Source organism: Juglans regia, chromosome 14, assembly GCF_001411555.2.
Source record: "Juglans regia cultivar Chandler chromosome 14, Walnut 2.0, whole genome shotgun sequence".
Classification (NCBI taxonomy): Eukaryota; Viridiplantae; Streptophyta; class Magnoliopsida; order Fagales; family Juglandaceae; genus Juglans; species Juglans regia.
Window position 1 is genome coordinate 22,112,581 of NC_049914.1, and position 13,857 is coordinate 22,126,437.

Below are 13,857 nucleotides of genomic sequence, written 5' to 3' on the forward strand. Positions count from 1 at the left end.
CCAAAATTGGGAGAATGATATTTTCCGACTCACAAGATCTTCTCTAGAAAATATCAGATAAGTTCCTCGACCCCGCACCTATTATTTTGCACCTATTATTTTATTTTGTCAGTACTATTAGAACATATATATATATATATATATTGTATATGTGGAGGGACCTAGGAAAAGGGGGTGCACTGTCAACGTGCACCAAGCACTGGCTATGTCTGCGATGTACCCCATACACAAGCACGTAACCCATACACAAGCACGTAACGTGCGTCGTGCATGGCATCGTGCACCTACACGTCCCCATGCCATGCATGACAGGCTCGTTGCCCGCAACCTCTGTGTGTGGTGTGGCATAGTCCCGGCCACTCGGTCGAGCACCAGGTGTTAAGTATCTGCTTCTCCACCAGCCAAGTAACCATAACTTTGATAAAGAACTATTAAGAAAACTCAAGAACAAATCAAGAACCCTCTCAAGAACTCAAGATGAAAACTAAGAAACCATTCTCATTTCTTGGAAGAGATTTTCGAGTAATCTCCCAAACTCCAAACAATTCACACTTAACATCCAAAAGCAAAGCCTCAGAATATACCACAAGTATGTTTTATACCTACGCGCTAATTCTCATTACAACGCATCATTTTATTACAAGAATACATTCAATACGACGCCGTATTTAGTGAAAACAACTATCGTCCATGCCACGCTTCCTCTCACCGTTTCATTAAAACCCTTCCATGCATCATTTTTTCAAAGGCCTCTTGCTTCTTTTAATCCCAAAACGCCCCATTCCACTTAATCTCAACACACCGTTTTGCCAATAGCACTTTATTCCATTACATTATTTTTCTTCCCGCCTTACAACCCAGAGCCCCTTACATTCTCCCCCTATTAAAGGACTTTCCCACATGGCCTTAACATACTTCTCCCCCTTCAGAGGACCTTGTCCACGAGGTGTTGGAAAAGTTTCCTCAATTTCCATAAGCAATCCTCCACTGGAGCACCCACTCACCTGATCAAAACTTCTGTCATTGCACAGTTCCCCTTCTTCCTCATTCTCCTGTCTAAAACCTCTTGAGGTTCTGGTTGAAGTTGTCCTTGCAAGTCTGTTAGTGGTAAAGTTGGCAAGGGAGTGAAATTCTAGCCAATCTTCTTCTTTAAACAGGATACATGAAAAGCTGGGTGTACCCTAGAAGAGATGGGCAAGTTAGGCTTATATGCCACTGAACCAATTTTCTGTACAATCTGAAAAGGTTCATAGAATCTAGGAGCCAACTTCATCTCATGCCTCATCGCTGCAGTCTTCTGTCTATATGGTTGGAGTCTTAGGAAAATCCAATCTCCCACCTAGAAGCTCCTCCCAGTTCTGTTTCTATCAGCATAAAATTTCATCTTGTGTTGGGCTTTATGCATGTTGTCCTTCAACAAAGACATTAGCTCTTCTCTTGATCATAATTAACTATCCACTGCATCATTAGTGGAGGTGCCTGGAATGTATGTTAGCAATTTAGGAGGGTCATACCTATAAAGAGCCTCAAAAGGGGTAACTCTTATAGAAGAATGTGTTGTGGTGTTATAACACCACTAAGCCAAGGGCAACCATGAACTCCACTCCTTAGGTTTCTGACTACTATAGCTTCTCCAATAACTCTCCAAGCATTTATTCAGTGCTTCTATTTGGCCATCAGATTGAGGGTGATATGTTGAACTAAAGTCCAAAGAGACTCCCTGGAATTGAAATAGCTGCTTCCAAAAAGAACTAGTCAAAATTGGATCTCTATCTGATATAATCGACTTAGGCAACCCATAAAGTTTAAAAACTCCAGTAAAGAAAACTTGAGCCACTTTACTAGATGTATAAGGGTGAGAAAGAGGGGAAAACTATACAAATTTGGTCAAGTTGTCTACCACAGAAAAAACCACAAAATATCCATTAGAAAGTGGCAACCCTTCAACAAAGTCCATGGAAATGTCCAGTCATGGAGACTCAGGAACTGGCAGTGGTTGTAGCAATCCAGGTGGATGGATAGTTTCATACTTGCTAGTCTAACATACTTTACATTCTCTGACCAATCTCCTAATGTCTTTGCGCATACATTCCCAATAAAAATCCCTCTTTTCCTTCTATAGAGTTTTATGATAACCCATATAGTCTGCTTGTGGGTTGTGGTGAATGTAATGCAAGATCTTAGTTTGAATTGATGAAGAAGGAATAACTACCAATCTACCCTTCCTCAGCAACAAGCCTTGCTGCATAGAAAAATGCATTGGCCCTTCTTGTCCCCGCTGCAGTTTAAAACAATTTAAAAAATTTAAGGACATAAAGAATAACTACCCTTCAATTCTTCAATCCATAAGGGGTTTGGAAAGGAGATGAGTGCAAGAGTTGTTGGCTCTTCCTCATTCCTTCTAGAAAGATCATTAGTCACCAGATTTTCCTTCCTTCTCTTGTAATCAACTGTAAAATCATATCCAATCAGTTTGGATATCCACTTCTGCTGCGATTCAATTCCAATATTTTGTTCTACCAAAAATTTCAAGGCCTATTAATCAGTTTTAGTCTTGAAAGGATACCCCAGCAAATAAGGCTTCCATCTCTAAACTGTATAAACTAGAGCCAGCAGCTCTTTCTCATATGTTGACAGAAGTAAAGCCTTCCTTTTCAGAGCCTTGTTGTAAAAGACAATAGGCCGAACTTCTTGTATCAATACTGCCCCTAAGCCCCACTCCAAAAGCATCACATTCAATAGCAAAGTTTTGAATACCGTTTCGGTGATCGTTTCGGTTAAGGCACTAAAACGAAATATTCCAGTATCGGTACCATTTCAGAATAGTTTATATATAGATAAATTAATTATATATAAATTATATTTCAAAATAACATCAATGCAAGTCTTAAAAAGTTAAAACACATATTTATAAAACTCAATAATACTTCTAAGTTCCCAATACAACTATTTAAAAAAATAATCACACATTTTCATCACGAAAGAGGAGTAGGGATTGGATTTTCAGTTCTCGAGAAAAGGGAATTTAAGAAAAAGTTAAAATAATGGTCTCCAGATATGAGAATTTGAGTGAAAATTATGAAAATACACTAAAAATACACAATTTTAGCAGATACACTGAAAATTGGCCAGTATACTAAAAACTAGCTAGTATTGACCGAAACGCACCGAAATGACTTGTATTTGACCCAGTATGAAACACATATCTCCCCTGTGCCAGTTACTAGTCCAGCACAATATATACCAGTCGTACCGATTGGTACGGCACGGTATTCAGAACTTTGTTCAATAGTGAATGCTTTAGTAAAATCTGGTAATCTCAAAACAGAAAGATTATTGACAGCCTTCTTCAGTATCTCAAAAGCTGTAGCAGCTTCTTCACCCTAGTGAAAAGAATTATTCTTCAACAATTTTGTTAATGGAGCCACTATAGACCCATAGCCCCTTATGAATTTCCTATAGTAGCCTATTAAACCTAAAAACCCTCTTAGAGACATCAAGGTTTTAGGTACAGGCCACTGCACCATAGCTGTTGTTTTAGAAGAATCTGTTTGCACCCCTTTTCTAGAAATGATGTGACCCAGATATTCTATCTCTTCAACACCAAACTTACATTTTGGCATCTTAAAATATAAAGTATGTTGCTTTAACACCTCCAAGACAATTCTTACATGCAAAAGATGGCCAGCCACATTCTGACTACACACTAATATATCATTATAAAAAAATAAAAAAAGGAACACAAATTTTCTCAAAAAGGGTTTAAAAATGTCATTCATCAATCATTGGAAAGTTGCATGAGCATTTGTGAGTCCAAATGGCATAACCAAAAACTCATAATGGCTTTCATAAGTTATAAAGGTTGTTCTTTAGATATCTTCTTATCTAACACGAATCTGATGGTAACCAACCCTTAAGTCCAGCTTAGAAAACACCCTAGCTCCAAAAAGCTCATCAAACAACTCATTAATGATAGGTATTAGAAACTTGTCTTTGATAATTTCTTGATTAAGTGTACAATAGTCTATGCACATACACCAAGTCCCATCAGCTTTCTTCACCAGTAAACACAGGTGAAGAAAATGGACTTTGGCTGGGTCTCACCACCCCAGACTATAACAAATCATGGACTATCTTATCTATTTCAGATTTTTGATCATGAGGGTGCTTGTATGGCTGTACTGATACAGGAGCAGTGCCCTCCTTGAGGTTGATTGGGTGATCAAAGGCTCTTCTTGGTGGTAAGTCCACAGATTCTGCAAAGACATCTTTGTACTCACTAAGTAATTTAGTCATCACACCTTTAGGATTCTCATCATTTAACTTCTCATCCACATGCATCAACTGTAAAAACCACCATTGTTTCCTCACAAAGTCAGACTTCAAGCCTCTGCTGCCTATCAACACATCCACATTGCTAGACTTCAGCCCTTGCAATCTCACTGCTTCACCACCCAGTTTGAAACTCATAGACATATCTGTAAAATCCTACTGGATAGAGCCCAAAGTTTTAAGCCATTGAACCCTAAGGACTATATCACAGCCCCTAGAGTTAACACATGAAAAGGCACTGAAAACTTGGACCCTTGGATTCTAATTATTTCTTTACCTCTCCCTTGGCTCAAGATCTTATCCCCATTAGCAACCCTGACCTGCAAGCTAGAATCTCTTTCAATCTTCACTTTAGCTTCTTGAATCACTAAAGGATTCAAGAAATTGTGTGTACCCGAGTCTATCAAAATTTCCACAACACATGTCTCAATTCTACCATGCAATCTCATAACATTATTATTATAACAACCTGAAATTGCATTGAGAGAAACCTATAAGCCCCCAACCTCATCTTCATGTAACTCTTCAACACTAGCCAACCCATCACTCTCTTCTAATACAGGCTACTGCAGATCATTATGCTCAACTTGAAATAAGTACACTTTTGGGATTTTTACATAAATGGGCTGGACTCCACTTCTCATCACAATGATAGCAAAGACCCTTCTCCCTTTTGTCATCCATTTGAGATGAGAAAATCTTCTTTATAGGCACATTACTCATTTGTATCTTAGTATTGTCCTCTCCAACTTCAGAATGACCTTTACTCGCATACACTACATTGTTCCTCCAAGACTTCCATGAAGCCAACAAATATTCCTCCTGAATCTTAGCAAGGCTAAAGACAACATTCAAATTAATGGGATTGAGCATCCGAACAGGCAATCAAATCTCATATTTTAACCCACTTATAAAACAACTCAGCTTATGTTTTTCAGACAATCCCTTCAATCTATTATATAGAGCCTCAAATTGTGCCTTATAAACAGCCACAGATGACAATTGCTTTAAACGTGTCAAAGCCTCCATAGGATTATAATAGGTCGTAAGGCCAAATCTGACTTGAAAGGCCTTCACAAAGGAATCCCAACTTGTAAAAATGCCACAATCAAAAGCATCTTGATACCACACAAGGGCCTCACCATCCATGTGATATGAGCTCATCAAGAGCCTCTGATTCGTCGATATCTAATGAAATTCAAAGTACTAAATGGCTTTGAAAATCCACCCAGCAAGATTAGACTCATCAAAATGTGGAAAGTCTAATCTAATTCCCATTGGCAACCTCTCTTCATGATACAAACTCCTCCCATAAAACCCTTCTTCATGATTCTCTTCTCTACCCCCACCAAAACCACTAGGAAGAGAATTAATTTGTTAATGTTCTACTAAAGTTCGAAAACTATCGGTAAGTTGGTCTAACCTACCCGTAATGCCATTGATAGCATGATAACCCATCACGCTGCTGAAGACCCATGATAACCAAGCGTTCGTGTGCCGGCAAGTCACCACCAATCAACACCCGAGATGCCGAAGATTTCTGTCACTAGCAAGGAGGTCACAATCCAGAAGGTGCTGCTCGTCGACCGTCCCTCGCCGTTCTCACCAATGCACACCACGAGAAGCTTGCTCGATTGTAGCTCGCTACAAGGTCTAATCGCCAACATATTCTATCGCCGATGTGGCGGCTCTCGCCGTTCCTCACCGCCATCAATGCTCCTCGCCTACATCGTTGTTCGTGAATCATACAAGTTGCAATTTTGCAATAGATGATGAAGCGCAACCACAGCATCTCCACCGCACCACCTCACTTAGCCACGTTCAAGGACAAATCGCCATGATTACACCACCGTGAAGCTGCCACCACAAGGCCACAACCCTCGGCATGGTGCTAAAGTGATCCACGACAATCCCCTGTTTTATGATACCAAAAGCAAAACACTCCACTACGACAAAGTGTTCCTCACCAATTGCTCACCACATGAAATGTTCCTCGCCAATTGCTAACTATTCGGAGTGTCCCCTAGCCATACGTAGTATTTTCCGCACCATACACATGATTTTTGTTCGGTGATACAATTCGATAAAAAAAAAATAGAGAGAGAGAGAGAGAGAGAGAAGAACAAGAACAAGTCGAGCTACTTGGCTCGGAGTTGAAACTCACCTTGCTTCCAAGAGATCAATGAACAAACAAAAATATCCCGAGACAGAATAATTTTCATTATTACAAAGCACTCAAGCATGAACAATTTTCCCATGCAAAAATTATTCAACAACAAACGATCTCAGTCAAAGAGGAATTGAAAGTAGCAACTAAATTACTTTGGTTTATCTCTTTCAAACTTCCTATTTTATTTTTACTAAAAAAATTGGTTGTCAAATATTTTCCCAACAACAAGGTTCCACAAGAAACCTAGTGGCTATAAGCCCCAAGAATACACTTCGATGGGAATCACCTGCATGGCACGAAACACTAGCTGCAAAGCCCTTCGCAAGCACCACTCATGCATATTAATTTCATATCATTAGAATAGACTGTTCAGTATCACGGGCATCCCCTGTCCTCAATGCTACCAAAGCATGGTTGCCTATGGGCATCGCTCGTGTGTCACCTGTCTTCCCCACACTCAAGTGAGATGGCTTAAGTTTGCAAACCTCAAACTTGTAATTTGGATTATTTAATCTAACCAGTTTGCTTCTTTTTGTTGGTACGATCGAGCTCTATCTCCCACCGCAACAAAGCGGTTGACATCAACTTTAACATTAATGCGGTCGAGGCATCCTCCCGTAACACTCACATCGACAGAGTTATGCGATCGAGGCATCCTCTCGCTACACTTACATCGCCAGAGTTTCGCGGTCCAGGCATTCTCCCGCTACACTCTCATCGCCAGAGTTACACGGTCCAAGCATCCTTCCACTACACTCACATCATAGAGTTACAAGCAGTTGAGGCATCCTCCCACTACACTCACATCCCAGAGTTACGCGGTTGAGGCATCCTCTCTCTACACTCTCATCAACAGAGTTACGCGGTCGAGACATCCTCCCGCTTTCTCATCGCCAGAGTTATGCGGTCGAGACATCTGCTGACTACACTTACATCCACAAAGTTACGCGGTCGAGGCATTCTTCTGCTACACTCACATCGCCAGAGTTACGTGGTCGAGGCATCCTCCTGCTACACTCACATCGCCACAATTACATGGCGGAGATATCCTCCCGCAATACTCTTATCGCCAAAGTTACGCAGTCGAGACATCCTCCTGCAACACTCACATCGCCACAGTTACGCTACGGAGGTATCCTCCCGCTACACTCTCATCGCCAAAGTTACTTTTTCAAGGCATTCTCCTGCTACACTCACATGGCCAGAGTTATGCGGTCAATGCATTCTCCCGCTACACTCTCATCGCTAGAGTTATGGGGTCGAGGCATCCTCCCGCTACACTCTCATCGCTAGAGTTACGCGGTCGAGGCATCCACCCGCTACACTCACATCTCCAGAGTTACGCAGTCGAAGCATCCTCTCGCTACACTCTCATCGCCTGAGTTACGTGGTCGAGGCATCCTCCCGCTACACTCTCATCGCCTGAGTTATGTAGTCAAGACATCCTCCCGCTACACTCACATCGCCAGAGTTACGCAGTGGAGGCATCCTCCTGCTACACACAGATCGCCAAAGCTATGCGGTGGAGGCATCCTCTCACTACACTGAGATCGCCACAATTACATGGCGGAGGCATCCACCCACTACACTCTCATCGCCAAAGTTACGTAGTTGAGGTATCCTCCCGCTACACTCTCATCGCCAAAGTTATGCGGTCTAGACATCGTCTCGCTACACTCACATCACCAGAGTTACGCGGTCTAGACATCCTCCCGCTACACTCTCATCACCAGAGTTACGCTGTCGAGGCATCTTCTTGCTACACCCACATTGCCAAAGATATGCGGTCGAGGCATCCTCCTGCTACACCCACATTCGCCACAGTTATGTGGTCGAGGCATCCTCCCACTACATTCACATTGCCACAGTTACGTGGCGGAGGCATACTCCCGCTAAATTCTCATCGCCAAAGTTACACGGTCGAGGCATCCTCCTACTACACTCACATTGCCAAAGTTATGTAGTGGAGGCATTCTCCCGCTACACTCACATCGCCAGAGTTACGCGGTCAAGGCACCCTCTTGCTACACTCACATCGCTAGAGTTACACGGTAGAGGCATACTACCGCTACACTCACATCGCCAGAGTTACATAGTAGAGGCATACTACCACTACACTCATATCACCAGAGTTACATAGCCGAGGTATACTTCTGCTACACTCTCATCGTCAAAGTTAAGCAGTTGGGGCATCCTCCCACTACATCACATCGTCAAGAGTTACACAGTCAAGGCATCCTCTCGCTACACCCACATTACCAGAGATACGCGGTTGACACATCCTCCCGCTACACCTACATCGCCACAGTTATGCGGTCGAGACATCCTCCCGCTACACTCTCATCGCCACAAGTTATGCGGTCGAGGCATCCTCCCACTACACTCTCATCGCCACAGTTTCGCAGTCAAGGCACCCTCCCTCTACACTCTCATCGCTAAAGTTACACGGTCGAAGTATCCTCCTGCTACACTCATATCGCCAGAGTTACACGGTTGAGGCATCCTCCCACTACACTCTCATTGTCAAAGTTACGTGGGCGAGACATCATCCCGCCACGCTCTCATTGCCAGAGTTACACGGTCGAGGCATCCTCTCTCTCCACCCTCACATCGCCAGAGTTATGTAGTCAAGGCATTCTCTCACTATGCTATCATGATCAGAGTTACACAGTCAAGGCATCCTCCCGCTACCCTCTCATCTCCAGAGTTACGAGGCCGAGGCATCCTCCCGCTACCCTCTCATCTCCAGAGTTACAAGGCCAAGGAATCCTCCAGCTACACTCTCATTGCCAGAGTTACGCGGTTGAGGCATCATCCGGCTACACTCACATCGCCGGAGTTACGCGGTCGAAGCATCCTCCCGCTGCACTCACATCACCACAGTTAAGCGATCGAGACATCCTCCCACTACACTCACATCAACATAGTTACTTGGTCGAGGCATCCTCCCGCTCCACTGTCATCGCCAAAGTTATCTGGTCGAGGCATCCTCGTGCTACACTCAAATCGTGAGAGTTACGCGGTTGAGGCATTCTGCCTCTACACTCATCGCCAGAGTTACGTAGTTGAGGGATCCTTTCACTACACTCACATCGCTAGAGTTACGCGGTCTGCTACACTCACCATTAGCACAGTCAAGGCTTCTTCCCGCCAAGTACAAGCCGAGTGTCTCCACTCACTACAACCGCTGCCAGCAGGTTACCTTTGGGAACAAACCTCTGAGCTCTACAACCACCTTGCATTGGTTTCCTTCGAGAACAAGTCGATGAGCCCAAAAATATGCTCAGTTCACTATCATTTGCATACAATCATCAGTACACTCAATTATCACGCAAATATTCTTACAAACTTCACTGTAGTCCATCCTCAAAGGACCTTACTACAAAGTTCACAAATGCTTCTTGAGAACCACTCATGGAGATCACCATTGCATTGCATGACATTGACAAACTATGGACCAGCTCCCAGATTTTCTTTTTCGTAGTTTCTTACAGGTTGCCTCCATCACGATTGATTTGAATATTCTCAAGGCCTTCTTGACAAACAAGTCAACCTTAAGAATCGTGAACATCTACAGGGGTCAAATTAGCAGCCTATAATTTCCTCAAGATAAGGTCGAAAATCAAGTTAAGAGATAAATCCTAGAAGAGATAAGACAAGTTGACTCAGACTCTTAAAAGAAAAGACATTCAAACTTCTAAAAGAATAAAGACTCAAAAAAGGAAAAGGCTTCATAAGGCAAGTAGGACTCAATCACTCTAAGGAAATAGACCACTATATAATGAGGAGATCCCCCAAATCTCAACAGAAGCTCCCTACATACAAAACTCCACTACACGTAGTGCATCCACCATATCTCTCTTAAGGGAGGCATCGTCTTCAACTTCATGAAACCCCAAATTTCTTCACTGTATTGAGTGATATGTGAGGTCATAAGGGATTGTAAAATACCAATCATAGTGAATTTTACCCCCAAACAACCCGTGGACTTAGGCTTTTATGCCGAACCACGTAAACTTTTGTGTCTCTCTTTATTTATTTTTATTTGGTCATTTATTATTATTTTATAGATGAATGTGAAGAGCCTCGTATCGACGCCCGAATCACCATCATAGGCTATGAATAATTCTTTTCTCCGTTCCGATTTGTTATGCCAATTTAGCATTAACAAGGGGAATGATCTCCTTGAGTTAATTGTTAATTTGACTTTTCTTTTTGGCTCGATCCATTTTTTTTCCTTTTTCTTATTTAAAAAACAATATAGCTACAATGTTGGAGCTTCAATGTGATTGAGTAGAATTTAGGTATTTTTCATCTATATCATGATGATTTGATTCAATTGTATAATCTATTTTATAGTAATTATTAGATACTTGCAGAGTATAGATATATAGTATTCATATCTTATTATAGGATGTCATGTCAATTAAAATTAATACTTCCACTAGAAATTTTAAGTGCATAACATATTATGATAGGATAAGAGTATTATGTCATTCGTACTCCAGAAGTACCTAATAACTTTTCTCTATTTTGAGTGTACGAAGTGAAAAAATAATAATAATCAACTGTAAATTCTAGCGTGGACAATGTAAAAATAGAAAATCTTAAAATTGGATTAGTGAAAAATTGAATTTTACACCCTTCAATAGGAGGGGGACACGTCAGTGGTCTTATGCATTTACTGTAGATCTAGAGACTCGAATAAAACTCTCACTTTCACTTTCCCTCAGTGAGAGGCTGAGAACCCATTGGTCACAAATTTTGTCTCAGTCACTCTCACTCTCCTCACTCTTACCAAGCTCTCTCTCTCTCCTCAACCCCATTTCTCCCTCGGTCTCTCTCTTTGTCGAAAAACCTTAGTCAAACTATCGATCGAGTCCCACATCACATACCATGCAATAATGTTAAGGACCAAAAATTGCAACAGAGAGGTTAACCTCTCTAATGAATAACATCATAGATTTGAAAATGATCTTACATTTGCATCAAAAAATGAGAAGCAATGGGGGACACAAGTAAAAATTTCCAAAACTTAAATAAATTAGCTTGCTAAAAAAACAAAATAATGAAAAGTGAATGGGAAAGAGAAACTTCTATACTAGTCATGTAGATTTTAATTTTTCCTTGGACAAAGCCCTCTATAAAAAAATTTCTTGGTTATCACATAACCCTTCCTCCACTACAAATTAGTGCAAACAACTGGTTTCTTAATACTAACAGCTTAGAAGCTCTTCACCATTTTTTGTTGTTGATTCTGATTATTTTCAACTGAAAAGGAAAAACAAAACAAAATCTCTTTAAGAACCACTAATAACGGGGGAGAGAGAGAGAGAGAGAGAGAGAGAGAGAGAGAGAGTGGCTTGGCCTATGATTTTGAGGAGAGAGAGAGCTTGAGAGCAATGACATTTGAGTGCAATGAATCCATTTGCTCCGCTACATTTGTGTCTATTGTAACAATGAGCGGTGCTACTCTGCCGCCTGAGTAACACCGCTCAAACTGACCACTAGTCAGTTTTGTAAGTTTTTTTTATTTTTTCATTTTTATATTCACATTTTTTAATATATTTAAATATTTTTTAAAAATAAAAAAATTATTAATATATTTAAAATCATTTCTTTAATCACTAGAAAAAAAAAATATCCAAACAGTACATTTAAGCGGTACACTTGGGGAGGCAGAATAGATTTTCTCTTGTAACAATATTATAAAGGTCACGTGGTTGTCTTATCACGGGTGCGAATCTCAATTTTGCACAACGTTTAGCCCAAAGAGACCCTTGTATAAAAAAAATATAGAAAATGATTAATGTATAATTCCTTTTATAACTGTATTGCCTTTTTTAATTAAATAAAAATGTTATAAAAGTAAAAAAAAAAAGAAAAATTTAGTGGAAAGAAATATTTGCATTAGTTGATTGGGCGTGAAAGAATTGCAATTGCATTTTTGCTTCATATTGTTTGCATAGGGTTGGAAGACTATTGGTCCAGATCGGAAAAATCGGCCGAACAGGATCGATAGTCTTATTGATTGGTTTTGAGATGTTTGTTTTTTTATCGGATCGGACAAAGACCAACCAAATGTGTGTATATATATATATATAATATTATTTTATATAGTAGTTGTAAAAGTTAATTATGTAATTTTCATTCAAGGGATTACCATTGACCATATATATAATGAAATTATTTAATATTCATTAATTATGTATAAAATGTTAAAGAGATTATTTAATTTTAATTTTACTAATTTAATTAATTTTTTGTATTAATATTTTTGACAAAAAAAAAAAAAAGGAGAAAAATGTTCATGGACAGATAGCTAACGGTCCAATTCAACAAAAATGATAGATCGAAATTTTCGGTCCGTGACTCCCCGGACCTGGCCGATTACACCCTTAATTACACCGGTGAATAATATATTTTGTTTTGAATCGCGTCACAAGTATTGATGCATCTTACCGATAACACATTTTATCATTTTTTTAAATATTAAAAAAAAGATACAAAATACTGCATCAGTAAGATGTAGCGGTTCCATCTGCATTTTCCTTTTATTTTTGTTATGAATCACTTTTAACTAATTTAGAGAAAAACTTACAACCGATCCATCTATTTTTCTCCAAGTAATAACACTCGAATGAGAAAATGCCACGTATGGGTCCCATTTTATCAACACTGTAACCGTACCATGGACTAATCTTCGCGAGAATAAAATTGGATCCCACTAGAAATCCTTCTCCCCCTTATCAAGGAGATCCCGTGGTTGTCTTATCACGGGTGCAAATCTCAATTTTGCACAACGTCTAGCCCAAAGAGACCCTTGTATAAAAAAAATATAGGAAATGATTAATGTATAATTCCTTTTATAACTGTATTGCCTTTTTTAATTAAATAAAAATGTTATAAAAGTAAAAAAAAGGAAAAATTTAGTGGAAAGAAATATTTGCATTAGTTGATTGGGCGTGAAAGAATTGCAATTGCATTTTTGCTTCATATTGTTTGCATAGGGTTAGAAGACTATTGGTCCAGATCGGAAAAATCGGCCGAACAGGATCGATAGACTTATGGATTGGTTTTGGGATGTTTGTTTTTTTATCGGATGGATAATGGATTTTTTTAATGTATATATATTTATTAAATAAATGGTTTTCTATAGTGGTTGGATGATTATTTATGCATTTTGGGTCAAGTAATTAGTTTGTTTGTGTAAAAATGAAAAAATTTAAAGTCCTACTTATGTTAAAATTTAAATGATTATTAATTTTAATCTTACTATTTTACCATGATGTTTGTTTATACGGCAAACAAAAAAAAAAAAAAGGATGAATGGTGATCATGGACAGAGGCAAATG